Source organism: Orbicella faveolata, unplaced genomic scaffold, assembly GCF_042242905.1.
Source record: "Orbicella faveolata isolate gen_17 unplaced genomic scaffold, um_ofav_v1 contig_35, whole genome shotgun sequence".
NCBI classification, from domain to species: Eukaryota; Metazoa; Cnidaria; class Anthozoa; order Scleractinia; family Merulinidae; genus Orbicella; species Orbicella faveolata.
The window spans coordinates 1,410,029-1,426,751 of record NW_028301564.1 but is presented as its reverse complement, the minus strand read 5'-3'; the positions used below and the strand labels follow the sequence as shown (position 1 = coordinate 1,426,751).

The following is a 16,723-nucleotide window of genomic DNA, read 5'->3' as shown; positions in this document are numbered from 1 at the left end:
GTCTCTGAGTAAATCGAACTTTACCAAATGAAAAGGCACATGCTTGAGCTGTAGGAGAGGTTGAATAAGGTTGGGTTGTGTTATATTTTCCCTCACGTGCGATTGGTCTTAACACGTCATTTGACTGAATCTGCCTCAGCTAAATCTGGTTAATATCTTAGTGATATTAACTAATTTTCACAACTGCACATGGAGCTCTTGGCATATAGCAGTGTACATGTTTAAGCCATTTATATTTGCTGGTGCCAGTGAATAAACGCTTAACTATGCAAGACAAATTTGGCATGATAACTATGGCTTCTTAACTCTCTTTATCACCCATGTATAGCTGGTTGATAATGGACATCTTAAGATCCATTTGAGTGGAAATTTTCCTAGCCGTGTAGGGTTGGCATTTAAATTAAAAAATAGCATTTTCTGGCACTTGCCATGCCTGTAATATATTGTATTGCCGAAACATGGTAGAAATTGAATCAGTAGAGGAGAAAATATGATAACTCTTTAAAGTTCAAGTGTCATATCTTCAAACATTAATAACTGAACAGTAACTTTTTTTTTTCTTTTTGGCTTTTTTTGTCCTTGTTATCATCTGATTGACATACTAAACCAACAAAACATAACAAAGTGAATGGAAAAGTAAGAAGGATCTCCTCACCACCCATAAAGAATGACCAGTCCTAAAACATTGAAAGTTCTTTTCAAAGTCCTAGGTCCTTGAAACCTAAACAATCCTTAAGCAGGCATTCATGTAAATCAGTTACGTATGTAGAATAAATAAATAAATAAAAGAAACATACATGTAGCATGACAGTTCCAGATCTTGACTCTTACCTCCCTTTCTTTGTGGTGCAGTCAAATTGATTGCTGTGGCTGAAGAGGGGAGCAGGGGTTGGGTCAGAGGTGCTGGTGCAGATGATTGAGTGACTGCCGGGGGTATTGTTGCAGTAGATGACAGTGTGACTGGTTGTGCAGATGAGGATGCAAACGTGGATGGCTGTGAGGCTGCGGGTGTTAACAAGGATGCAGATATGAATGGTTGTGTCAAGGATGGTTGTGTGACTGCGGGTGAAGATGATGGTCCAGATGTAGATGGCTGTGTGGTAGGAGGCGAGGTCAGAGCTGAGGTTGTTGCTGGAACAAAAGTAATAATATTCAAATTAAAAAATATACGTATCTCATATATAATTAATTGTATATGAAAGGAAAACTTACAGGTAAAACATTACACTACAGGTTTGTTTTGAAAGGGTCTAGTGGTCCTCTTGAACTGGCATACGAGCAAGTACTTGATAAAGCATGCTTGAATGATCAGCCTATATAAGGATGTCTAGTCAGTCAGTGTTTCATGCTCCTGAAGAGAGAGGACCACCAGGCCCTTTCAAAACAGATCTGTAGTGTAATTTGTTTCAATTTTTTCTTTCATAAACAATTAATGATATAGCTCCATGACTGTAGAGCACTCTGTGACTCAGTGATAAGGTTTTTACGTATCTTATATATATATCTCATAGATCTCATATAAATGCCCGAGGCCTTTCGAGTATGGATTGAGCACAGCGAGATCCATTTGAAAACTACATAAGGGCCAGTATTGCCCAGTACAGCTTAATAGCATTCAAAGTTAGCAAATATTGAATTTTTGAATTGCTGGCTTTTGAAAACAAGAATTACATGGCTCAGGACTGTTTCCATCAATGGGAAAACAATTTTTGGCAGCCATTTGGTAAGTTAGATGCATGCTTTAGTGTTGTAAATGGGAGATGTGAGATGGGATGCACTCTTCAAACAATCAGAGCAAGTGTTTCACTAAAATAACCCATTAGGTAACTACATGTTTTCTACAACTGAAATCATTTTTAATATTAATGTTAATAACACAAAGGCTTCTACAAACCTGGATTGGGTAGCAACAGGAAAATCTTTTTTTTCCTGCAACCGCCAAAGAGGTTCATTATTTGGGCACCATTTTGCATGCCAGTTGCCACCGTCTTCATGGCATGCCCTCGCTCATAGGAAGTAATAAATTCTAGACTGGATGAATGAAATATTGAGGACACAGTCAGTGCACCAACTATACCCAGTGATTTCCCCATACTATAATATAACTAATTTGGTGCTTGAAAGTTCAAGTCTTGAAAAAAAATTAATAACAGTAGTTTGCATGTTTTTGTTAAGTTAATAATTTAATGTTTATAAAACAGGGTTTTGCAGTTGTTTTGTATTAAATAATTGCTATTATCTTTTTAAAAAATCCAAATTTATAAAAGCCTGAAATATACTGTAACTTTGGTAATGGAACTGGATGGAACTTTTTTTAAACGTGTGAGTTGCAAGCTGAAGGGTTTTTTTAGTTTATTTCTTTTTCACTTTTCCTTGTTTCTTTGTTTTCCTTTTTTTCTTAAACATTTACCAAAAGGCAGCGTTTGCCGTTGAGATACGCTAGATGACTTAATAGCTGTATTCCCTTGCAACTTATTCATTATTACAGGGGGGACGCAGCGGTAAGGATCCACTCAGAGAATATGGCAAATATAACAATGGCCGCCCTTACTCGAAAGCAATCACGCAAAATACTAGTACTCATTTAACCTCTCAGACTACTCTTGCTCCCAAAGCTCTGTCACGTGACATCACGTCCTCTTTGCATAAGTCCACAAAAATATTAAGAAATAAGCAAGGTATTTTTTTCATAGATTTCTTAAGTATCTCGAAATGATATTTTTCGGTCTTCCATGGCGCGCGCCTTTTTTTTCTAAATTCCCTCGCAGGCCTCGCGCTAGGCTCGATTACCGGCCGCCGTTCGAGAAAGGATCCCGCGCTACTCCCCCAAACGTGGACCGGACTCGAGAAAACGGCGGAAGTCGAGCCTACAGTAGTCTCGCCCACAAGACAGGTAAACGAAGGCTCTTGCCCACTGATCGCCAATCTGGCAATTCTCAGTCTATAAGGCCACTCCCCACCCCATATCAAAACAGAGAGATTACAAAGAAAAATTCTGCCTCTATTTAAAGAAAGTATTCTCCTGAATATAAGAATTGCTATTTACCGGGATTGTTACATCGTGCTTGAGGGTTTTTGGAGGCTTTACCCGCATGTTTCACTAATGCTTGCGTCGCTGCTGGGCGCGCACAATGTTTTGGACATCGAGATCAAATCACTTTGACAAGTAACACTTTCACTGAATTGGGTTTATTAATCTATTGCTGGTTTTCAGTGTCACGCAATTCAAACTAGATCAAAATAAAAATCAAAACCCGGCAATAGATAAAGTCCAGATTCTGGGAAATGAAAGAATGTAAATATGCAAAGACTCTCGCAAACATTTTGGTCACAGCAATTTTTCTTATGCGAGATATGCGGAGAAATTTTATACCTAAATTTATAGAGATTTGTATGGAGACGCCGTGCTGGTGCCCATCGGTATGGGCACCAACATGGCGGCTGGAAACCAACAGAAACATCTGTCACTGAGTTTTGCTACAAAAGCGTGAATTTATCCCTCGAGGAACTCTAAAACGTTTAAATAATACTTTTTCTAAGACATGCACTGTTCAGATAGCCAAGTTCCCCGAAATAAGTAACTTTTAACCATCATGACATGTAAATGCCGCGTCACGCAAAAGCTTAGAAATTCAAGCGTAGTGTATCACAAAACCAAGAATCCATTAGGAGCGAAAATTTGTATGAATATTAGTTTTCAGCTGCTCTTTTACCTCATTTAAATTACAATTTCAGGAAGATCAATAACTTTGTAGTTCTAATTTTGGTGACGTCACGTGAAAACCAGCTATAGATACAAAAATAAAACTACATTAAATGCCGTTTAATCACGATTAGTCTCAATCTTCTGCATTCAACAAAATCACCCTTCGGCTTTCCTTTTGTCTGTTTTAAGAAACCCCGAAACACCAATCCAGTTGCACCCCGGTTATTCGCACTTGGTTCTTTCTAATTCCCTGTTATTTCAAAATCTAAACCATTTCCCTTGGATTTGCCCTTTGGTAATTTACTGTCGGCTATTTCCATTAATTCCTTTCGTTTCCCCTTTCGAAATAGCTGGGTTCCGCTGTATTTTAAAACTATAACATGTAGTGAAGTATGACTTTTTGCGGGAGCGTTCTTGCTGTGCAGTACTGTGAAGTACCTACAAACACATGTATTGCACCCAGAGCTAGTTAACCTAGTAAAAGTCAAACTCACCCACTAAGGTCTTTCCCGGCCAGTGATGGAAAGGTTCTGACAAGGATGTCGCCGATCTCAGTGTCTGTGTTGTTCTTTGTGAAAGAGATGTCACCAACACGCCTCGCGTTTGTAAGCCTGCTCATTTCGGCATTATTTGGCACTGCATTCCGTCTTTTTTCCAAAAAAATAACAGTCCTTTGGAATGCGCGATTACTATGACTCATTTTGTGGGATAAATCGCACACACGCAGCTTCAATCTCTTAGTAACTTTGATGTAAACACGAAAGCACACTGAAAGGCACGCTGCTCTAATTCGCACGCGTGTAGGTATTGTACCAATCGCACCCAGGGGACAAGAAAACTGATGCCACTTTCGATCACTTACGTGCTACAAAAGAATAATGAGCAGTAATTGGTTTTTTGAACTGACACTTTGCACCTTGATTCAGGAAACAAATCATGCTACAGGGAGTTTTTGCACTATCTGAAAACAGGAGCGAAAAGCAGGAATTTAAATTATTAGCGCGAGCGGGATTTCGTGTTTCGACGAAGTTGGGATGCGAGATTTACATGGGGAATAGGGCAGGATACGGGATTTCAATTCTTACTTGACTTCATAAATCGACCAGCGCAAAAACTGCTAACTGGACGGTAAAAATAAATTTGTTGTATTGTCGCTGGGGCGGTATGGCATTAACAAATGGATGCCGCTGTTTTCTTTGCTTTGTTGTCGAATTACCTGTTTCTTTCGATTTCCTATAGACGCTCTGGTTATTAAGTAAGACGCTCTTTTCCTGCCAAATTACGAACTGGCATAATCTTTGGGGGAATGTTTTTTAACGCAACCTAGATTTTCCGACAGTAGATGCACGTGAAGATTTTCCGCTACTTTTGACACTTTTTTGCAAAAAAAAGTGGTTTTTTTTTTTTTCTTTTGGTTACCGAAAGTTAGGTATACGATTTAGGTGCGGCATTTCATCCTTGTGAGAGCGTTTGCGCCAGCAAAAATGTGGGCACGTGACAATGAATAGCAGTGAGACACTGACTACTAATAATAGGTGAAAAGAAAAACAAGCACCATTTTCTTTGTGTGATTGTTTTCCGTAAATTTTTTGGCTATTTCGCTCAAATCAAACTAGGTCCTTCTTTAATTAAAGTTAAATTCGAAGCATTTAATAGGTCTGGAAATTACTTTTAAAAAAAATTCAGATAGACATGGCAGCTTCTCCGCGGACATCACAGTATGATACATAACAAGTCGTTTCATGCACTGCAGAAACAAAAGGCATTGTTTCTAAAACAAATGGGCATTCATCATGGGAGATGTCAATCTGTTGCGATACGCTTTGGCTAGAACTCAGAAAGTGGAAACAAGTAAAATTATAATATTCTTTTGGACTGCGCAGCACATGATCTGTTGCCACTTCATCTTCGCAACAAACTCTTTCGCGGATAATTTAATAGTTTTTCACAAGTGTTGATGTCACCCAAGCCGCTATGATTGAATTCAAGCTATTGTCAGTTATCAGTCTTCGACTGGGTTCTTTTGTGACGAAGAGTCTTCGTCACAATGGAAATAATAGTCTTTTGATCAGACACGCGCGCGGCTAAACGCATTGAAGCTCGGTAGTGACTGTCGGCCATTCCTCTACTAAGCGGCGGATTTTTCCAACATGTCTGGGTTAAGCAATTTTAACTGCGAGATTGTTAAAATTGTCAGAAATGGAGAAGAATCGGAAGGCTCAGAAGATGAAGTGGACCATAGTCTGCTATGCCCAATATGGTGAGAAATTCCAGCCTTACAACCTTTCTCTTGTTTTGCTGTTGTCGAAATTGTTTTGTTTTGATTTTAATTTGCCTTTTCGCGATATGTCCGTCCGACCGCTGCAAACACAGAGAGTACTGTATCTTTGCTTGGAAATGTCAAGTCGTAGTTTGTAGAGGTCTAGTGTTTTCAACGGCAACAGACTTGTACCATTGCTTAATTTTGAGGGTCAGGTTCGCGCTTCGTTCGTTCTGCATAATCAAAATTAGCCTGGGAACAGGCTCGCCTAATTTTTTTCCTGTCCTCGCCGGGAGCCTGTCCGCAGGCTATATCAAACTGTCCATATAAGAGGGTGAACAGGTCTCGGAGAGAGCGCAGATTGCGAACTTCAATGGTTAATTAGGGTAAATGCGAGACTGCGAGACGGCGTTTTTCTGTGCGAGCCCGAGACATTTTGGCGTTTTATACTGCGAGACCGAGATTTCAAAGTGTTGAGTGCGAGCGCGAGGAGTTCAGATTCTTCGAGCTCCAGATTTAGTTGATAGCTATAAGAATGAGTTAGAATGTGCTCAGGCCCGAGATTTGAATTGTGTGATACTAATCAAGTGTTTCGTCTTGTGGACGAGGGCGAGGGGATGTGAATGTGGGTAAATAAATACGCTGATCCATGGCCTTTTTTTTTTTTTGAAATCCCTCCATAAACAGACATTGCTCAAGACCGGAACCGCATTGTTTTACAACTTTTTACCACTTAGTTTATAAGAATATCGAGAACGAAATTTGCGACATTTTAAGAATAATTTAAGAATAGATCCGAGGCTGGTTTTTGACTTAATAGGTTATACGTTTCGATCGTTTGGGTCTACGAGCAGTCCCTCTTTCGCTTAGTCCGTCGTGCGTGACGCGATAGAATACCGCGAGAAAACAATGTCCGCGCGAAATCCTGGGGGCGAGGAGCGCACGACGGGCTAAGCGAAAGAGGGACTTCTCGTATTCTAGTCTTTTGTTCCTAAAATTCGATGTGATTTCGTAGGTTTTATTAACTTTATAGCATTATTTGGTTGTTGTGTTTGTCATAGCCTTGCCGTCCTTCTATTTCTTCTTCTCCTCCTCTATTTCAACATTCGATTCTCACTCCCTCTTTTGCCATTTTCTCCCAGCAAGGAGTTGATGAATGAGCCTGTCTCGTTGTCCTGTGGACATAGTGCATGCAAGGCCTGTTTACTGGAGAGTATCGCAAATCAAAGAAAAACCTGTCCCCTTTGCCGTGTGATTCTTGACGCCTCCAATTTAAATCCGAATATCGCTGTAAAAGCGATGATATCCAAAATTAATGTGCGCTGCACAAATGGCGGCTGCTCATGGACTGGGCAGCATAGCGATAAAGAAAGGCACTGTGACACCTGCCCGTTTATGTTAGTGGAGTGCCCAAATAGTTGTATCGGGAACCGACAGTGCTCTGCATTGGACGAGCACCTGGCGGCATGCCCTTATGAAAAGGTTTAATGCATGTTCTGTAGTGTGGGAGTGCCGAGATTTCATCTCGACGTTCACGTGGAAAACTGTGCGCAAGGCCCTCTGCTATGTCCGCTTCAGTGCGGAGAGAGATTACCGAGGTAAGTTTAACTGTACACTGGAGGCAAGGTCATTCTCATTTCTCGAAGCTAACTACGGATGTAATAAAAGTTAGAATAAAATGCTCAGTAAAAAATCTCTTTCAGACCAGACTGCGAATTAGTTCAAATATTTGACAAAAGTATCACGATAGCCGCTACTGGTGTTTTTACAATAACTGCAGAAATTCTCGCGCGCTGATTGGCTGATTTTCATTGTCAATATGCGGACAGACGCGTGATTTTTAATTTATACGATGCGTCAACGAGCGAGAGCGGACAATTTGACAATTTCTTATCGTAAAAAATAAATTGAAGTCAGTTTTTCATGCGTCGGTCCTATTATGGACAATGAATTTCGTCATAACATTGCTAAAGTAGTCTGCGGATCCAGGAGACGATAGCCGAATGGCTCCACAGCTACTTTGACCAAGTTCTGACGAAATTCTTAATCAGAAAAAGAACAGACGTATGAAAAACTGTCGTCAATTTGTTAAATTGAACAAATTCGTTTGCCTGTTTACAGATCACAGATCCACTTGCACCTCGGTGACTGTCCTAGGCGTGTAGTGAAATGTGATGTCAAGGGTTGCAACAATTATTACGCTCTTGGTGGTAAATGCGAACATGATCGTCAATACCAAGCATGTCATCAGGTGATGCTGAAGAACGAAGTGGAGAAATTAAAAAGCAAGATATTCAGCAAGGTACGTGACCTTAGGTTGGCTATAGATCATTTATTGAATCGACTCAGTGCCCCATTAATCTCTGTAAATGTCTAAGAATTATAATTTAGATATTTTACATGAGCAAATGTCTATGAAGGTTGAATTCAAATTCGGCTGTGATAACTTCCGTTAGGGTAATAGGCCTTTTGCAATAGTTGGTCAGGTGACGTGCTTTTCAAGAGAACGCACTGATTTAGTCACTGGCAATGCATGATGTTATCAAAATGGAAAGAACATTTACATATAAGCTAACATGCATATTTTCAGGTTTGGATTCCTTTAAGTTTCGTGGAAGTTCGAAATCAGAAGGATTTGTATGTGTACCATTGTTTAATTGGTCAAAACATGAGTGTTCTGGCTATTCAGACCACACTCTTTACTTTGCTGAAATCCATTTAGCTCTACATGTAGCTAAAAGTTTAGAAATTATGGATTTACATGTAGTAGCAGGGCAATATACGCCGGCTGATGATAAACCAGTCAATGAATATTGAAATGACTTAGGCCAGTTTATTTTAATGATTTATAGGCCGAAGAAAAAGTGGAAAGAATTCTCCGCAAAAGAAAGAGTTATAAGTGGACATTGAGTCTGGTTGACCTTCCGGCGGGCAAAAACGCGGCAAGTCCTCACTTCAGCTTTGACCGCAGTATGTTCAGATGCATTTGGTTGAGAACAGCCACGCCCCAAAAGATGGTTATAGAACAGCTGGTCTGTTCTACACCGCTCACTGTCTCGGCAAGGTAAGGCTCATTTTAGCCGAGTAGTGATTTATCTGCAAACAGACAGACAGACATACGTACAAACTTTATCGAAGCTCTCAAATTGCAAATTGACGCTTGAAGTTCTTGGGGCATGATGTGTGGTGCAAGGAAGGGGAGCAAACAAGTTCATAATTGTCCAAGTGGGCATTGACTAAATCAGTGTTTTTTTGTTCGAGTCTTACTATGAAATGGAACCATTTTATCTCGTGTAGTTGTGTACATTTTTAACTATACTCACGCATGTTTTTCTACCCTTCTCATCAAGTAATTATAAGGGGAACGATTGATTAAGTGAATAATGAAGTTTCTTTTTCTTTCACGTTCTGGTTGGCCATGATGCTAATAACTGCAACGGCATCTCAGTCAGTCGACGGCGATGTAATTATGTAGTTGTGTGTATTTGTAACTGAAGTACAACAAATTGTTTTTCAGATTCGCTTTAATTCGGGATGGCGACGTGCTGAAACGATTCGAAACGCGCTTTCCGGCAATTGTAACCGAAGGGAAGATGATCGGCGCTGAGGTGGACTTCGGTGATCTCATAAATGACCAAGAAGTAACGTTTAAGGTCACTATCGACATCTATAGCTACATTTAGTTATCTATACTAAGTATCTAAAGTAATCAAAAGTAATTGAGACACCAGACATTATAGTAGCTTACAAATATTGAAGTTACTGTTACGAAGGAAAGAAATGAATAGTTCATGTTTGCAGGATTGTCGTGATGCAAGGAACTGTTTCGGAGAAGATATTCTCCTTTGAAGCGAGAGAAATTAAAGAGGGGCAGCTGATTGGAAGAATTTCATCTGCCGATTTTTTTAACATTGTCCCAGACGGGAGAATGACTGTGAAATATGTAATGTCTTATTATACTTTAAAAGAGAATTAAGTAATGCTCCATATTGCGAATTACTAGGCTTAAAAAACTCGCGTCCATTCTTTGATGCAATCAGAAATAAAACCAAAACTGATCGTGACTGCTCTATAATTGATGCACTATCTGGATTATAGTCTTTTATCGTACGAAAAAGATTTCATCATGATTACCATTATCACTATTGTAAGAATGAAAATTAAGTTAATTGGTATTTGATTTGCCTTTTAAAATTAACATACCTGTCTGAAAAGTAAAATCCCGTTATAGTCACTTCAATGCTGGGCGTATGTGTTAAACTGAAGAAAAAATTGCCTGCTACTCTTACTTTTTAAATGCAATTATTAGTGAATAAAAGTTGTAATGATAAGTTTTGGTGTTAAATGGTGACTTAACTGGGCACTCTTTGCTTGGCATCTTCATTTACATTTACTTCTGATCAGATCAATGATAGGATCTTTCGCTCTTTTACCAGACATCATAATGTAACTACTCAGAAGGAAATACATGTATAGTACCTGTTGATTATGTTATTCGCGAGATCCTTGTTATCTCTCTTCCTTTCCGCTTCTTCCCCGGATTGTAGCCTCGCAACTCTCGACTGTGATTGGTTATGCGCCCACCCATTTGCAATTTATCGACGTGTGATAATGTAGATGTTCAATTACAGGTATCCAATCTGAACCACATCAAATCTGGTACCTAATTAGCGCCGCACTATATTCGCCTGTCAATTGTAAACTTAATGAGATCTCCATCTCTTGTCTCTGTACTGTTTAATGACACTAAAATTTTCACTACAATTAGTTTATCTCAAACTTTTTTGTAACCAAAACAATTAATTGGCAAGAGGACCGTGTAAAATACAATTCACATAGTAATTATTACCAACATTGCCGATTATGAAATTACGGCTGAACCTCCCGTAAGCGACAACCCAAAATGTCAAGCCTAAGCGATCGCTTACGGGAGGTGGTCTCTTATGAGAGTTTAGCCAATACTGGGTCAAAATTTGCTCTCAGGATATGAAAACTGCAGAGACTTAGCCCATGTGTCAAATGTCTTATGCATGTGAGAAGTCAATTTCAAGAAAAAAATCCGGTACTTGTACTATCCAGCAATCCCGCCAGGAATTCGATAATGTTACAACGCCTCATTATCCATTTTCGACTTGTATTCGTAAAAGCGTCAAAAGCAATGTTTCCGGACAAGACGATCGGCCAATCAACCAACTTAGCAAGTCTGTTGTTTATTCCCGCATTAGTTTTGTTAGTGGCCTGTAGAAAAGAACGTGCGATGTTTTTTTTTTTTTTATGCTTTTCTACTCTTAGTTGTTTTTTTTTAAGGAACCACTCCAATTAGTGTCCCGCGGATAAAATCTGCGAGATTCTCCTCGCTATGTAACGTAAATGAATACGTCAAAAGATCATACAAAATGAGGCATGAGAATTCTTTCTTTTACTTTGGAGCTATTGTTTTCTCTATTGTCTTGGGTTTTTTGTTTTGGGTTGTCAGTTGTTTTACGTCACTTGGGAGTTTCACAGGTTCACGCCGAACGTAAGCACAATAAAAGCCGCTAAAACATCTTCGTAGTGGCACTTCGCGCTAACTGCGAATAACGCTCTCGTGAGTGAGAAGTCATGAATCTGAATGAATGTATAGATTTGCAACGGGGTCCGTGTATGAACTTGATCCAGTTATTGCAACGACGTTTCCTGCTGGCCGATCCGCTTCGGTGTGCACAATGTGACGAGGACATGGTCTTAATACAGAGGAACGGCAATCATGTTGATGGATTTCATTGGTAAGGTTTTCTCTTAAATCAAAATTTGGATTCAGGGTGCATTTAGTGTAGGTTACGCTTAAGATCTTAGACATGGGCAGCCTTTAAAATTTCGCGGCATATTGGCGGGAGATTGGAGTTTTTGGCGTATAGCGGCGCGAACATTTATGTGCTAGTACTTGCGTATAAATGCTGAACGGGGCAAGGCGGATCGGCTTGATAACTATGGCTTCTTAACTTCTCTTTATCACTCATATCCTGCCCGATAACGGACATCTTACGATACATTTGCGTACAAGTTTTCCTAACTGCGTTGCCCGGAGAAGGCGTGTGACCAGGCGTGTGACGCGAACGTTAAATAGCCTTGGCGTATCTTCAGCGTGAAATTCTTGGCGGATTATTGATGGTAAATTTGTAGTCGAACCGAAAGACGAACACCGTCGGACAGTTAGCTACCCATTTGATTGAGAGAAGCGCTATTAATTTTGAAGGTTTTCCTAATCAACTCAACGGAAGGGAGCCTGGTTAACAAGACTATGATTATTCCAGTGCGCCTGCTGCATGAAAGGACTGAAAGCTATGCCTGTCTTTTTGTTAGACACGAATCGGTTCCTGTGAGGAAAAGTGAAGAAGACATCGACCATTCGAACTGTCACCCAAATTCATTTTGCCCCGACAAAAAAGGGTTTTATTATGTAAAAGTTGATGGTATACGGAGTGGTAACAAATTGATGAAAACGATATCCCAAATACGAGGATAAAATTTTTGTTAACTTTTTTGTCCCTTTAACTTCACTTAAATTTGCTGGTGTACATGATCCACTCATCCTCGAATCTTATTCGGCAATCTTCGGTTATCTTCGGACATCTCTTCGGAAAATGTTCGAAAACATGCGTCTGAAGTCCGGACAAAGTTTGGAAAAACTTCGAAAGACTTCGGATATCGCAAAAAACGTCGTCATGTGTTGCGAAAATTTTATGTAGTAATATCTTCTCAAATGAAAGTCATTTTTAACAATACAAAATGTTAAAAACAACGAAATTTTGAAGTTTATATCAAACACATGAAAGTACTGGTGAAATGAAACAGTTGATGACATCATTTATACCTGTGGTAGTTGTACAATTTCTCTGAACTGTGAATTTTATTTCCTCCACTTCCCAGGGGAAATTGTTTTTGGTGTCATTTCTGGCAAATATCTGTATCATCAGCGTTAAGTAACATTTAGAAAATCCAAAAATAGCTGCACATACTTAAATTTAATCTGGTACACGGGTTTTGCCCATTAAAAGTTGAAATTGCTCGATTGCCTATCGGATTTCCTCTTAATTGGTGCGCGCAAATCTAAATTGAACAGGTTGACCAATCAGCTTTTCCGTTGCTTGGCTGTCTGTCTTCTTTGAGAAATGCAAACGAGTATGCTGACTTTCTAATCTCCCTCAAATCCCTCATCGCTCGTATTGAACCTCCCCTCCCCCCCCCTTCCCCCCTACCCCCCCCTTAGGGGAAAACAGACCGCAGTTAACCAAAAAATAAGGTTCTCCGAATTATGTTCCTGTTTTCAAGATAGACTTTAGGCTAAGAGCAGCTGTTTCAAGGATGGGTTTAAATGTAAATGAAATTTAAAGCGCTTAGAACAGGCTGCCTTTTTACGACCCGTGAAAGACACATAGGATTGAAATCATGACAAACTCTGCAGAACTCTGTAAGGTATTATTGGGCGCTAATTAAAACACCATTATTCTCCACTAACGAAACAATGGCGTCATCTTTTCTTTTCTTATTAATAGGCGTTGCAGCGGCTGTAAGAAGAAAAGGAGCTTGCGAACCAACAGTCTTTTTGAGGAGTTTCCCCGCGTACCACTGGGAACGCTGCTCTTTACAATACACTATTTTGTCTCTGAAGATTCCCAACGACAAACAGCGCGGAGATTATCTCTCAACCCAGGGCTGGTCTCAAAAATTTACCGACGGCTGCAAGATGTGTGTTCTAGAGATCTGGATCGGAGGCCGTTCATACCTTTTGGAGGACCAGGCGCCGTAGTTAAGTGTGACGAGAGCAAGTTTAATCACAAGGCTAAGGTGAGATCGGTAGTTGAAATTCAAAACATTCAGAAAACAACGAGAGAAAAGCCAACCTACCTTGGCTAATTTCTCGAAGATATTAAAGGAAATCTAAGGTGGCTGGAAACTAGCACAGCAAAGACACATACATGTTAAGGTGGCTCCCTATAGTTTTACGATCGCACGCGCGCTTAGGACGAATTAAAAACTCAAGTAATCTGCGCGCACTCAAAGTAAAACGTCAGTGTTTTTCGATATTTTATGACGTCAACATGAGCACAAAAAGCAAAACTGACAGCGAATTTTCGCGCGTTTCCAACGGAAAAAATTCCGTTAGATTTGCCAGACTGGTAATAAATATTTACTTTAGTTGGAGCTCGTTTTTCAGCGAAATCTATCTGACCAGTTTTTCTGCAGCGGTAAAAGACATAAATTTGCAAACATCTAAAAAAACTGCCAGTATAAACCCTACTTTTTTCGTGCTTAAAATTCGTTTCCCGCCGTATTCCAAGTAAAGTAAAAATTTTGGAAAATTTCACCGAAGGAAATTCAAGGAAATCACAAATAAAGACATCAAAGCGGTAAACAACGCATTTGTTTGGGTGTCTATAATTCAACATTAAAAGCCAAGATTTAAACAGAGATGCTAGTACATTAACATATCAACCATGCTAATTACATTTAGTAAGTTTGAAAGGACTGGGTGTAAAAACGAATGCAAAAACAGCATTCAAAACATAACACTAGCGGGCGCAACGTGATAAATGAATACCCTATAGAGCCACCTTGAAGCATCCCGCGATGTTTAAACCGCCGGGTTCATCGACCAATAGAATCAAACGCTAACTGAACCTATCGTGCATGTATCATAAAACGTAAAGGAAGATGTTCAGCTTTAAATTATGCTAATGTGTTACAAAAAAACAATTTCTATTCTGGTCACGGAAAAAAAATGTCCAGTGAAAAATCTGTACGTCTCTTTTCAGTACAACCGAGGGAGAAGGGCGAGGGATGCCTGGGTATTTGGAATAGTCACCACCGAATTTAGTCCAGCACGGGGGTACTTCCAGGTTGTAGAGAGACGGGACATCGCCACGCTTGACCCCATAATCTCGAAGTGTATCCGACCAGGAACAGAAGTCAGCAGCGATGACTGGGCTGCATACAGAGACATGGCACGGCGTATAAATAACGTCGCAACGCACCGAGTCGTAGTACATGCTCGACACTTCGTTGATCCTGTCACTGTCCTGCTGGAATAGTCTTAAGCTGGAACAAAAAACACGTAGAGGTATTAGAAAAGCTGATCTTCAATCTTATCTCGACGAACGCATGTGGCGTCAGTGGAGAGGGGGGCATCACAGGCAAATTATGCAAAATTTTCTCGCAATTTTGCCCCCTCAATATGTAGTTACCGACGCAGCACTTTAAGTTGTAAGCTTTAAAGGTGATTTCCAGTCCGTGGTGTGCACTCTCGAGACTTTGTTTGCGCAAAAAAGGTGAATATTTCGCAACTACCTACCTGAATTAAACTGAAAGTTTCAATAAAACGCTAACCGCCATTATGGGTGCGAAGCTTTATGCTTCGTTCTTTCTCATATCACTTGATGAAACAACTTCGCAGCTGTGAAAATCAATGAAGCTGATGGGAAAATTTACCTCAAAGATAAGGTAAATGGCTCGTAGCGAATAACATCGATTCGCATTCCATCGACTGAGACTTATGTTTATAAATATTAATGTACTGAGACTGCGCATTACTGATTGGAAAGCATCTTTAAGGCCGTGGGGTACGCTTAGCCATGAATAATAAAATCGTAAGACCAAATTTTGCGTCATATTCGCCATTCATTAAAACTCTTATTTCTTGGCTGCTTCCGATGCGTTTGATCTCAAATTTTAAGAAGACATGGCGGAGGGATGTAAGTTTATGAACGTCGAGTTTAATTGCACTTCACGGTACTGCCGAATTGGACAAAACGCGATTTTGTGGCCAAGATTTAGGATGGAATATAAGAATGCACTTAACGAATTTGTATGAAAACGATCAGTCATAGTTAATCTCTAGCTTATCAAGACGGAAGCGGAGCGCTAAAATAGACCTTTCCCAATCTCGCTCTGGTGCTATTGTTCGTACGTACTGAAGTGGAATGCGGGAAAGGTCTTATAACTTTAAGCTTTATAACTTATGACTCTCTGCAGTGCCAGCTCATGAATTTCTATATCTGCGCTGAATTCTTTGACACAAAATTGTCGGAGAGTTGCAAACTTTGTACTTTCCGAATATCAACATCAGAAACACAAAATGAGTTGAAATGGACACGTTTGTATAGTAATTTTGAAGCATTGTAATATTTTAAGAAATCACTTGCTTTTATTTGTTTTCAACAAATATAGATTAATGGAACATTACCTATGAATACTCGAAGAAAAGAATTTTATTCAAATATTAAAATGCCAATTATGTACGCGCCCAAATTTTGTCAAGCCATGAATATCTCGTAAGCTTGTCAATGAATTGGTCGAACGTCGTGCATACGCTTTAGTACATGCATTATCACGAGCTTAAGATGCCTCTGCGCGGAACTTTTACTCATAGATCGCTCCCTCGCCCCCCCCCCCCCCCCCACCCCCCAACTAGGAGTTCATGCAGAATTGAATGTAGGTTGACACAGAATAACGTAAGCGGCATATGTCATTTTTTAATTCTATCAAGATTCCAAAATCTATTGCATATGCTTAGCTTAGCTTTCCAACACTGCCATTTACAGTTTTCAGAAAGTGAAATTTAGGTGTTTTTAAATAGCTAAGTTGGCTGACTTTGAATTGATTCGAATAAATAAGGTACAGATTACTTATCGTAGATTTAGAATTAACATTTAATTTTAGTAGGTTATGGTAATCTCGAGTTCAGCATGAACAATAGTTCGTTGTTAAGGTACATGCTC

The 16,723-nt window shown here is 39.7% G+C and overlaps 2 pseudogenes across 2 annotated transcripts; both read left to right on the top strand.

Moving 5' to 3' along the window:
• The first annotated feature begins 962 nt into the window (after positions 1-962).
• On the top strand, positions 963-9,831 carry LOC149102530 (TNF receptor-associated factor 6-like; annotated as a pseudogene). Its single transcript, XR_016201994.1, has 5 exons — positions 963-5,966; positions 7,109-7,564; positions 8,088-8,268; positions 8,819-9,030; positions 9,484-9,831. The product of XR_016201994.1 is annotated as a TNF receptor-associated factor 6-like (transcript).
• Positions 9,832-9,941: 110 nt separating this feature from the next.
• LOC149102529 (uncharacterized) lies at positions 9,942-16,081 on the top strand (annotated as a pseudogene). Its single transcript, XR_016201993.1, has 3 exons — positions 9,942-11,731; positions 13,502-13,793; positions 14,762-16,081. The product of XR_016201993.1 is annotated as an uncharacterized LOC149102529 (transcript).
• The last annotated feature ends 642 nt before the right edge of the window (positions 16,082-16,723 follow it).